An 8,882-nucleotide genomic window follows, 5' to 3' on the forward strand; every position below is an offset into this window, starting at 1 on the left:
TGGCGACCGCCGCCAGAGATTCCATCTCATCGTACGAGATAACTTGAGGACGCGCGCGGTATGTTCAATCTCACCCTAAATCGGTTGGCATGGCCTACTTTCCTGAACATATTCTAAATATTGCTACATTTGGATAAAAGGTGCCACATGCACCATATACGTCAAAGGGGATTTTCCCCCTCTTCTTTCTATATTAGGCAAATTAATGATGTATTTTTCTTTCGATTACTTTCATATTTCCATGACATCATGTTTACCCTATCTGTTTAATTATAGAATTTTGTCCTTCGATTTCAACTGTTGTACAGTTCTTTCAATTTGGGCCCATATTTGCATGTTACCATCTTTTCTTTAACAATACTACCATTTTCTGCAAGACATCCCTCGCTATGCAACAAATTATGTAGTGCACAATTTTTCCCTTTACATATATCAAGGCTCCATGAATGTCATACTACACACAAACCATGGATTTACAATCGTTGCTACTTTAAGACTTGATGAACGTGGTGACTCCTATTTTGGCACTGGCTTTTGGAATTAAATTGCAAAGTTTTATGTACTGAAAGCTGGCACTAAAATTGCACTGCACATAGAAGGGCCTGGTCATGAGATATATGCTAACTTCCCCAACAAAATCATCTGTCCAGACTTTGTTCGAAGTAAGTTTTCTTTTCAACTATCTGCATATGTTGACTTACCCAGCAATGTCAAATGAATTGTGTAGTATTTACGCAACCAATTGTTATTCCCTTTTCTTACTATATCCCTACCTAATAACTTCTAGTTACCAATACACTTTTCTATTGACCTGTTTTAACTCAATATTCCCTGTACTCCCATTTCTATCAGAAAGCGCCGCTAACAAGGAGACTCCGGAGGTGGAGAACGGGGCTGCCAACAAGGGGAGGCGGGGCAAGCTAGAACCGCAAGCGACTCCAGCAGGCCTAGACTTAATCAGCAGCCTCCCCGATGATATGTTGAGAGTCATCATCTCCCTCCTCCCAATGAAATATGGGGCGCGGACAACCCTCCTTTCCCGGTGGTGGAGCCCCCTATGGAACTCTAGCCCTCTCAACCTCATCGACACCCACGAGCTCTTCCATGTCTCTCACAAAAGCTTGGATGCATTCTCCAAGATCCTTGGCAGTCACCTTGGACCAACCAAAGGCCTTAGAATGGGCAAGTTCCGTTCCAACGTCAAGGACGTAGCCAAGCTTGACGACTGGTTCCGATCCACCGCCCTAGATCAGCTCGAGAAGCTCACTTTTGATGATGGGCATATGCGGTCGCTGCCAACGTCCACACTCCACCTCGCGCCCATGCTGTGCGTCGCCAAGCTCAGGAACTGCCATTTCCCGTCCCTTAATGATGCACCCGCTCTTATTCTACCACGACTGAAGCACCTTGCGCTCGCCGCCGTCTGCCTCTCAAAGGGTGACATGGAGCGCCTGCTCCGTGTCTGTACTACACTCGAGTACCTTCGTCTTCAAGCGATCAATGGGTTGAGTACCTTCCACATCACCTCCATGACTCTCCAGACTATTTATGTTTGTTGCTGGTGCGACAGGAAGACATCAGAAAAGGTGGACCACGGTATGGTCATCTAGGACACACCTGCACTTGAGAGATTACTTGTAGTTGATCAAGAAGGTCCAACAAGAATCAATGTCATTTCTACGCCGAAATTGATAGTGGTGGGCTACTCGTCTAACAAATACTCCGAACTTGTTATTGGATCCACACCCGTTCAGGTACAACAACCGCCTTCTACCTCTCCTTCTACAAATTAACATTATTTCTAATTTTGAAGATGTTTGTTCCTCTGTCATTCAGAAAATGATTCCGACAACTTGACCCCAAAACTAGGCACAGTGAAGGTCTTGGCACTAGAATCTATCGGGCCCGACCTTGAGCAAGTTATCAGTTTCCTGAGATGCTTTCCGTGCTTGGAGAAGCTATATATCGAGGTGACGTTCCTTTCCTGTTAAATGTTAACCATAAGGGAGTTCAATTTGTGACACCTTTTTCCAAGTTTACAATGACAATGTACTACAATTTCTGAAGGTTCTTTTGGAGGATTTCAGTACATACATGCCCCCCCCCCCATATTGGTTGCTTGATCCATATGGTTACATTCAATAAGCATTTCTCCTTTGGATTCATCTGTACTAGTTTTCTTAGGGAACTTTTCATCCACTCCAACCTCTTGTGAAGAAGGCTACATTTTTCTAGAATGTAATCAAATGCCCATGTTAATAATGTCAGATCGAAGATGACATGTTAGTGCATTTTACAAATCCTGCAAACCAAATAGCTAGGCTTGTAGTAATGTTCAAAACCGCATGTAGGCACTAACACGTTTTCTTCTTTTGCAAATAAGATTAGGCCCAGTTGTGGATACTGTGATACAATATAACAATCACGTCGAATGCCTAGATCTACATCTATCAGAAACTACTTTGAACTCCTACCGAGGGACCTTACCAAAGATTATATTCGCCAGGTTCTTTGTTCTCAGAGCAAGGGTACTGAAGGAAATGAGGTTTGCCCTACATTTATTTCACAAAAATGAATGGTCTATTGATCAATGCTGGCGCCTACGGTAGAATGGAGTAGGATCCAAAAATGCTGAATTTCATTTTGGAACTTCAGATGACAGAGTAATCAGAAGTCATCGGTTCAACCCCATACATGACTTATCAGTGGCTAACCCCTTTGCAAAAATTGTGAGGTTTCGAAGCCAGACTTAGAAACGGTGATATTAGTTTGAACCTCTCTCATATCCATATTCAGCGCATCAGCGCGAGCGTTTGCAGCAGATGAGCTGAATTTCATTTCTAATATCAGTTTGAACCTTGTAATCTTCGAATTTGAGTCATATAACTCTGGAATTTGAACCTTGTAACATTTCGAGCTTTTGTGGTACAATCGTTGAAATGGCATCGTATGAGACTCGTATATTGCTAGCACTATTTTGACCTTAATATGCAATGGTCTTAGATGTTATTAACCATTCTCGAATCAGTTTACCTTGTCGATCTCACAGCACACGATCTGTATAGCTAACTCAACTGCGATCTTTGACAATATTGCACACAGTTGGTTTCTTCCACCGTTTGCACTGTAGAGCGCAGAATTAATTATCGCACTCGAGTGTCCATCATCACCCTTCTGTGTAACTTTGACCTCATTGCTACCTCTTGAGCACTGTGTTGGATTTCCCCGAAGAGGAGAGGATGATGCAGCAAAGTAGCGTAAGTATTTCCCTCAGATTTTGAGAACCAAGGTATCAATCCAGTAGGAGGCTACGCGCGAGTCCCTCGTACCTACACAAAAACAATAGCTCAACGCAACCAACACGCTTAGGGGTTGTCAATCCCTTCACGATCACTTACGAAAGTGAGATCTGATAGAGATGATAAATAATATTTTTGGTATAGAGATGCAAAGTGAAAAGTAAAAGGCAAAGTAAAAAGCAAAGCAATAATAAAGTGATGGAGATTGATATAATGAGAAAGAGACCCGGGGGCCATAGGTTTCACTAGTGGCTTCTCTCAAGAGCACAAGTATTCTATGGTGGGTGAAAAAATTACTGTTGATCAATTGACAGAATTGAGCATAGTTATGAGAAAATCTAGGTATGACAATGTATATAGGCATCACATCTGAGACAAGTAGAACGACTCCTGCCTGCATCTACTACTATTACTCCACTCATCGACCGCTATCCAACATGCATCTAGAGTATTAAGTTAAAAACAGAGTAATGCCTTAAGCAAGATGACATGATGTACAGGGATAGTTTCATGCAATATGATAAAAAACCATCTTGTTATCCTCAATGGCAAGGATACAATACGTGCCTTGCTGCCCCTTCTGTCACTGGGAAAGGACACCGCAAGATCGAACCTAAAGCTAAGCACTTCTCCCATGGCAAGAACAACCAATCTAGTAGGCCAAACCCAACTGATAATTCGAAGAGACTTGCAAATATAATCAATCATACATAAAAGAATTCAGAGAAGATTCAAATATTATTCATAGATAGACTTGATCATAAACCCACAATTCATCGATCTCAACAAACACACCGCAAAAAGAAGATTACATCGAATAGATCTCCACGAGAGAGAGGGAGAACATTGTATTGAGAGCCAAAAAGAGAGAAGAAGCCGTCTAGCTACTAACTATGGACCCGTAGGTCTGAAATAAACTACTCACACTTCATCGGAGGGGCTTGGATGATGATGTAGAAGCCCTCCGTGATTGATGCCCCCTCCGACGGAGCTCCGGAACAAGCCCCAAGATGGGATCTCGTGGATACAGAAAGTTGCGGCGGTGGAATTAGGTTTTTGGCTCCGTATCTGATCGTTTGGGGGTACGTGGATATATATAGGAGGAAGAAATACGTCGATGGAGCAACAGGGGGCACACGAGGCAGGGGGGCGCGCTCTGAGGGGGCACCCTCCACCCTTGTGACCGCCTCGTGGCTTTCTTGACGGAGGGTCCGAGTCTCCTGGATCTTATCTGATGAGAAAATCACGTTTCCGAAGCTTTCATTCCGTTTGGACTCTGTTTGATATTCCTTTTCTTCGAAACCCTAAAACAGGCAAAAAACAACAATTCTGGGCTGGGCCTCCGGTTAATAGGTTAGTCCCAAAAATAATATAAAAGTGGATAATAAAGCCCAATAATGTCCAAAACAGTAGATAATGTGGCATGGAGCAATAAAAAATTATAGATACGTTGGAGACGTATCAAGCATCCCCAAGCTTAATTCTTGCCCGTCCTCGAGTAGGTAAATGATAAAAACAGAATTTTTGATGCGGAGTGCTACTTGGCATAATTTCAATGTAAATCTTCTTAATTGTGGTATGAATATTCAGATTCAAAAGATTCAAGACAAAAGTTCATGTTGACATAAAAATAATAATACTTCAAGCATACTAACAAAGCAATTATGTCTTCTCAAAATAACATGGCCAAAGAAAGCTATCCCTACAAAATCATATAGTCTGGCTATGCTCTATCTTCACCACACAAAGTATTTAAATCATGCACAACCCCGATGACAAGCCAAGCAATTGTTTCATACTTTTGACATTTTCAAAACTTTTTCGATCTTCACGCAATACATGAGCGTGAGCCATGGATATAGCACTATATGTGGAATAGAATGGTGGTTGTGGAGAAGACAAAAAGAGGGGAAGATAGTCTCACATCAACTAGGCGTATCAACGGGCTATGGAGATGCCCATCAATAGATATCAATGTGAGTGAGTAGGGATTGCCATGCAACGGATGCACTAGAGCTATAAGTATATGAAAGCTCAACAAAAGAAACTAAGTGGGTGTGCATCCAACTCGCTTGCTCACGAAGACCTAGGGCATTTTGAGGAAGCCCATCATTGGAATATACAAGCCAAGTTCTATAATGAAAAATTCCCACTAGTATATGAAAGTGACAGAATGAGAGACTCTCTATCATGAAGATCATGGTGCTACTTTGAAGCACAAGTGTGGTAAAAGGATAGTAACATTGTCCCTTCTCTCTTTTTCTCTCATTTTTTTCTTTTTTTGGGGCCTTCTCTTTTTTTTGCCTCTTTTTTCGTCTGGAGTCTCATCCGGACTTGTGGGGGAATCATAGTCTCCATCATCCTTTTCTCACTTGGGACAATGCTCTAAAAATGATGATCATCACACTTTTTATTTTTCTTACAACTCAACAATTACATCTCAATACTTAGAACAAAATACGACTCTATATGAATGCCTCTAGCGGTGTGCCGGGATATGAAATGAATCAAGAGTGACATGTATGAAAGAATTATGAACGGTGGCTTTGCCACAAATACGGTGTCAACTACATGATCATGCTAGCAATATGAAAATGATGGAGCGTGTCATAATGAACAGGACGGTGGAAAGTTGCATGGCAATATATCTCGGAATGGCTATGAAAATGCCATGATAGGTAGGTATGGTGGCTGTTTTGAGGAAGGTATTTGGTGGGTGTATGATATCGGCGAAAAGTGTGCGGTATTAGAGAGGCTAGCAGTGGTGGAAGGAAGGAAAGTGCGTATAATCCATGGACTCAACGTTAGTCATAAAGAACTCATATACTTATTGAAAAAATCTAGAAGTTATCAAAGCAAAGTATTACACGCATGCTCCTAGGGGGATATATTGGTAGGAAAATACCATCGCTCGTCCCCGACCGCCACTCATAAGGAAGACAATCAATAAATAAATCATGCTCCGACTTCATCACATAACGGTTCACCATATGTGCATGCTACGGGAATCACAAAATTTAACACAAGTATCTCTCAAATTCACAACTACTCAACTAGCATGACTCTAATATCACCATCCTCATATCTCAAAACAATTATCAAGCATCAATTTTTTTCTTAGTATTCAACGCATTCAAAAGAAAGTTTTTACAAATCTTGAATACCAAGCATATTTATTATTAAGCAAATTACCATGCTATTAAGACTCTCAAAATAATCTAAGTGAAGCATGAGAGATCAATAGTTTATATAAAACAAATCCACCACCGTGCTCTAAAGGATATAAGTGAAGCACTAGAGCAAAATTATATAACTCAAAAGATATAAGTGAAGCACATAGAGTATTCTATCAAATTCCAAATTTTGTATGGCTCTCTCAAAAGGTGTGTACAGCAAGGATTATTGTGGTAAACTAATAAGAAAAGACTCAAATCATAAAAGACGCTCCAAGCAAAACACATATCATGTGGTGAATAAAAATATAGTTCCAAGTAAAGTTACCGATAGAAGTAGACGAAAGAGGGGATGCCTTCCGGAGCATCCCCAAACTTTGGCTTTTAGGTGTCCTTAGATTATCTTGGGGGTGCCATGGTAATCCCCAAGATTAGGCTCTTTCCACTCCTTGTTCCATAATCCATCAAATCTTTACCCAAAACTTGAAAACTTGATAACACAAAACTTAAAGTAGAAAATCTCGTGAGCTCCGTTAGCAAAAGAAAACAAAAGACCACTTCATGGTACTGTAATGAACTCATTATTTATTTATATTGGTGTTAAACCTACTGTATTCCAACTTCTCTATGGATTATAAACTATTTTACTAGCCATAGATTCATCAAAATAAGCAAACAACACACGAAAAACAGAATCTGTCAAAAACAGAACAGTCTGTAGTAATCTGTATCTAGCGCAAGATCTGGATCCCCAAAAATTCTAAAATAACTTTCTGGACGTGAGTAATTTATATATTAATCATCTTCAAAAAGAATTAACTTAATATAACTCTTCAAATAAAAATGACAGCATTTCTCGTGAGCGCTAAAGTTTCTGTTTTTTTACAGCAAGTTCAACAAGACTTTCCCCAAGTATTCCCAACGGTTCTACTTGGCACAAACACTAATTAAACACAAAAAACACAACCAAAACAGAGGATATATAATTTATTTATTACTAAACAGGAGCAAAAATCAAGGAATAAAAATAAAATTGGGTTGCCTCCCAACAAGCGCTATTGTTTAACGCCCCTAGCTAGGCATAACAAGCAAGAATAGATCTAGGTATTGCCATCTTTGGTAGGCAATACATAAGTGGATCTCATGATAGATTCATATGGTAATTTTATTTTCTTTCTAGGGAAGTGTTCCATGCCCTTTTTTAATGGAAATTGGAATCTAATATTCCCTTCCTTCATATCAATAATTGCACCAACCGTTCTAAGGAAAGGTCTACCGAGAATAATAGGGCAAGAAGGATTGCAATCTATATCAAGAACGATAAAAATCTATGGGCACATAATTCCTATTTGCAACAATAAGAACATCATTAATTCTTCCCATAGGTTTCTTAATAGTGGAATCCGCAAGATGCAAGTTTAGAGAGCAATCATCAAAATCAGGAAAATCTAGCAAATCACACAAAGTTTGGGGAATAGTAGAGACACTAGCACCAAAATCACACAAAGCATAAAACTCATGACCTTTAATTTTAATTTTAATAGTTGGTTCCCACTCATCATAAAGTTTTCTAGGGATAGAAACTTCCAATTCAAGTTTTTCTTCATAAGATTGCATCAAGGCATCAACGATATGTTTAGTAAACGCTTTATTTTGACTATAAGCGTGAGGAGAATTTAGCACGGATTGCAACAAGGAAATACAATCAATCAAAGAGCAATTTTCATAGTTAAATTCCTTGAAATCCATAATAGTGGGTTTAGCAACATCTAGGGTTTTAATTTCTTCAATCCCACTTTTATCAAATTTAGCATCAAGATCAACAAATTCCGAATTCTTAGAACGCCTTCCAGGTAAAGGTGGATCATATTCAGTACCATCATTATCAAGATTCATATTGCAAAACAAATATTTAATAGGGGAAACATCAATAACTTTTAGATCTTCATCATTATTTTCATAGGAACTAGAAAAACACGCTTTTATGAAGGCATCTTTGTTAGCACGCATCCTAGCGGTTCTTTCTTTGCACTCGTCAATGGAAATTCTCATGGCTTTGAGAGACTCATTGATATCATGCTTAGGTGGAATAGATCTAAGTTTCAAAGAATCAACATCAAGAGCAATTCTATCAACGTTCCTAGCCAAATCATCAATCTTAAGCAATTTTTCTTCAATCATAGCATTAAATTCTTTTGCGAAGAAATAAATTCTTTAATATTAGATTCAAAATCAGAGGGCATCATATTATAATTTCCATAAGAATTGTTGTAGGAATTACCATAATTATTAGAGGGATTACTAGGATAAGGCCTAGGGTTGAAATTTCCTCTATACGCGTTGTTACCAAAATTGTTCCTACCAACAAAATTCACATCCATAGATTCATTATTATTCTCAATCAAAGTAG

This window comes from Triticum aestivum, chromosome 4A, assembly GCF_018294505.1.
Source record: "Triticum aestivum cultivar Chinese Spring chromosome 4A, IWGSC CS RefSeq v2.1, whole genome shotgun sequence".
NCBI classification, from domain to species: domain Eukaryota; kingdom Viridiplantae; phylum Streptophyta; class Magnoliopsida; order Poales; family Poaceae; genus Triticum; species Triticum aestivum.